The 4,230-nt window shown below is 36.5% G+C and overlaps 1 long non-coding RNA gene across 1 annotated transcript; it reads left to right on the top strand.

Moving 5' to 3' along the window:
- The first annotated feature begins 1,008 nt into the window (after nucleotides 1–1,008).
- LOC121874781 lies at nucleotides 1,009–3,401 on the top strand. Its single transcript, XR_006090481.1, has 4 exons — nucleotides 1,009–1,056; nucleotides 1,709–1,809; nucleotides 2,456–2,556; nucleotides 3,215–3,401. It is a non-coding gene; the product is annotated as an uncharacterized LOC121874781 (long non-coding RNA).
- Nucleotides 3,402–4,230: the final 829 nt, after the last annotated feature.

Genomic DNA, 4,230 nt, shown 5'->3' with positions numbered 1-4,230 from the left:
TACTGTGTATAAAATAAATGGCTCCCTGTCCCGGCTGATAACAAGTGTCCACAGACATTGTTGGGTATGGTTGAGAGTTAACAAAGAGCTGCTGTGTTATCTACCTTGCAGGACCAACACCATTGTCTCCTGTACAACACTGAGTATACCCAACAGAACCTAAGACAATATACCATAACATTATATTCTCTCAACAGCTCTGCCTACAGCTTATTCGTGGGAACAAGATGGACTTGACCGTCAACTGTCGAACATATTGAACTCACAGAAGGAATCTCAAGAGTATTACTTCTTTGGAGTAAGAAAGAACTCGACCGATGACGGTAAAATTTTCTTCGAAATCACACAGACGGCAGTACAACTCTTGTCCATGTAGTGATGATTGTCTCAATTACATTACTTGTATTATTATTATTTTTATTAACCATTCCTAGTTGATTTAGTACCATAAGCTGGTAAAGTGGGGGAGCTGTATGAAATAGCTGTAAAGATAAAGAGCTTCAATATACTGAAGACACCACATGCAGGTATTGTTATCAGTAATAGTAAGTGTTGTATACATCTAAAATACCTTAATGTAAGACAAATACAATGATAAAATACAATAAATCAGGTAAATGAAATACAGCAAGCTCTTAAAATTTGTGAGGGTTTGGATCTCAAAATGGCCATGAATAACATTTGCCCTTAGGACAACTATTTTTTTTACCTGTATTGTGTGCAGACACATATACACTACAGGTAAAAGAAATTACTGTGTATAAAATAAATGGCTCCCTGTCCCGGCTGATAACAAGTGTCCACAGACATTGTTGGGTATGGTTGAGAGTTAACAAAGAGCTGCTGTGTTATCTACCTTGCAGGATCAACACCATTGTCTCCTGTACAACACTGAGTATACCCAACAGAACCTAAGACAATATACCATAACAACAATATTATATTCTCTCAACAGCTCTGCCTACAGCTTATTCGTGGGAACAAGATGGACTTGACCGTCAACTGTAGAACATATTGAACTCACTGAAGGAATCTCAAGAGTATTACTTCTTTGGAGTAAGAAAGAACTCGACCGATGACGGTAAAATTTTCTTCGAAATCACACAGACGGCAGTACAACTCTTGTCCATGTAGTGATGATTGTCCACTTATATTACTTGTATTATTATTATTTTTATTAACCATTCCTAGTTGATTTAGTACCACAAGCTGGCAAAGTGGGGGAGCTGTATGAAATAGCTAAAGATAAAGAGCCTTATTATACTGAAGATATGCAGTATTGTTATCAGTATAGTAAGTGTTGTATAAGCATCTAAATACCTTTTAATGACAAATACATTGAGGTAAAATATACAAATCAGGTAAATGAAATATGTAGCAAGCTCTTAAAATTTGTAGAGGGCTTGGATCTCAAAATGGCCAAGAATAAGCTATTTGCCCTTAGGGATAATTATTTTTTTACCTGTATTGTGTGCAGACACATATACACTACAGGTAAAAGAAATTACTGTGTATAAAATAAATGGCTCCCTGTCCCGGCTGATAAAAAGTGTCCACAGACATTGTTGGGTATGGTTGAGAGTTAACAAAGAGCTGCTGTGTTATCTACCTTGCAGGACCAACACCATTGTCTCCTGTACAACACTGAGTATACCCAACAGAACCTAAGACAATATACCATAACAACAACATTATATTCTCTCAACAGCTCTGCCTACAGCTTATTCGTGGGAACAAGATGGACTTGACCGTCAACTGTCGAACATATTGAACTCACTGAAGGAATCTCAAGAGTATTACTTCTTTGGAGTAAGAAAGAACTCGACCGATGACGGTAAAATTTTCTTCGAAATCACACAGACGGCAGTACAACTCTTGTCCATGTAGTGATGATTGTCTCACTTACATTACTTGTATTATTATTATTTTATTAACCATTCCTAAAGGATTTAGTACTCATAAGTTGCAAAGTGGGGAGCTGTATGGAATAGTTGTAAAGATAAAGGAGCTTCACACATACTGAAGACACTACATGCAGGTATTATCAGTACAGTAAGTGTTGTATACATCTAAAATAATTTTAATGTAAGACAAATAATAATGATAAAGGCAATAAATCAGGTAAATGAAATACAGCAAGCTCTTAAATTTGTGAGGGTTTGATCTCAAATGGCCATGAATAACATTTGCCCTTAGGACAATTATTTTTTTTTACCCGTATTGTGTGCAGACACATATACACTACAGGTAAAAGAAATTACTGTGTATAAAATAAATGGCTCCCTGTCCCGGCTGATAACAAGTGTCCACAGACATTGTTGGGTATGGTTGAGAGTTAACAAAGAGCTGCTGTGTTATCTACCTTGCAGGACCAACACCATTGTCTCCTGTACAATACTGAGTATACCCAACAGAACCTAAGACAATATACCATAACATTATATTCTCTCAACAGCTCTGCCTACAGCTTATTCGTGGGAACAAGATGGACTTGACCGTCAACTGTCGAACATATTGAACTCACTGAAGGAATCTCAAGAGTATTACTTCTTTGGAGTAAGAAAGAACTCGACCGATGACGGTAAAATTTTCTTCGAAATCACACAGACGGCAGTACAACTCTTGTCCATGTAGTGATGATTGTCTCACTTACATTACTTGTATTATTATTATTTTTATTAACCATTCCTAGTTGATTTAATACCATAAGCTGGTAAAGTGGGGGAGCTGTATGAAATAGCTGTAAAGATAAAGAGCTTCAATATACTGAAGACACCACATGCAGGTATTGTTATCAGTAATAGTAAGTGTTGTATACATCTAAAATACCTTAATGTAAGACAAATACAATGATAAAATACAATAAATCAGGTAAATGAAATACAGCAAGCTCTTAAAATTTGTGAGGGTTTGGATCTCAAAATGGCCATGAATAACATTTGCCCTTAGGACAACTATTTTTTTTTACCTGTATTGTGTGCAGACACATATACACTACAGGTAAACGAAATTACTGTGTATAAAATAAATGGCTCACTGTCCCGGCTGATAACAAGTGTCCACAGACATTGTTGGGTATGGTTGAGAGTTAACAAAGAGCTGCTGTGTTATCTACCTTGCAGGACCAACACCATTGTCTCCTGTACAACACTGAGTATACCCAACAGAACCTAAGACAATATACCATAACAACAACATTATATTCTCTCAACAGCTCTGCCTACAGCTTATTCGTGGGAACAAGATGGACTTGACCGTCAACTGTCGAACATATTGAACTCACTGAAGGAATCTCAAGAGTATTACTTCTTTGGAGTAAGAAAGAACTCGACCGATGACGGTAAAATTTTCTTCGAAATCACACAGACGGCAGTACAACTCTTGTCCATGTAGTGATGATTGTCTCAATTACATTACTTGTATTATTATTATTTTTATTAACCATTCCTAGTTGATTTAGTACCATAAGCTGCAAGTGGGGAAAGCTTGTATGAAATAGTCAGAAGATAAAGAGCTTCACATACTGAAGACACACATGGCAGCATTGTTATCAGCAATAGTAAGTAAGCAAGCAGTATACATCTAAAATACCTTAATGTAAGACAAATACAATGATAAAATACAATAAATCAGGTAAATGAAATACAGCAAGCTCTTAAAATTTGTGAGGATTTGGATCTCAAAATGGCCATGAATAACATTTGCCCTTAGGACAATTATTTTTTTTACCTGTATTGTGTGCAGACACATATACACTACAGGTAAAAGAAATTACTGTGTATAAAATAAATGGCTCCCTGTCCCGGCTGATAACAAGTGTCCACAGACATTGTTGGGTATGGTTGAGAGTTAACAAAGAGCTGCTGTGTTATCTACCTTGCAGGACCAACACCATTGTCTCCTGTACAACACTGAGTATACCCAACAAAACCTAAGACAATATACCATAACAACAACATTATATTCTCTCAACAGCTCTGCCTACAGCTTATTCGTGGGAACAAGATGGACTTGACCGTCAACTGTCGAACATATTGAACTCACTGAAGGAATCTCAAGAGTATTACTTCTTTGGAGTAAGAAAGAACTCGACCGATGACGGTAAAATTTTCTTCTAAATCACACAGACGGCAGTACAACTCTTGTCCATGTAGTGATGATTGTCTCACTTACATTACTTGTATTATTATTATTTTTATTAACCATTCCTAGTTGATTTAGTACCATAAG

This window comes from Homarus americanus, unplaced genomic scaffold (assembly GCF_018991925.1).
Source record: "Homarus americanus isolate GMGI-L3 unplaced genomic scaffold, GMGI_Hamer_2.0 scaffold47678, whole genome shotgun sequence".
Classification (NCBI taxonomy): domain Eukaryota; kingdom Metazoa; phylum Arthropoda; class Malacostraca; order Decapoda; family Nephropidae; genus Homarus; species Homarus americanus.
The sequence above is the reverse complement of the archived record's forward strand: the minus strand, read 5'-3'. Positions and strand labels throughout refer to the sequence as shown.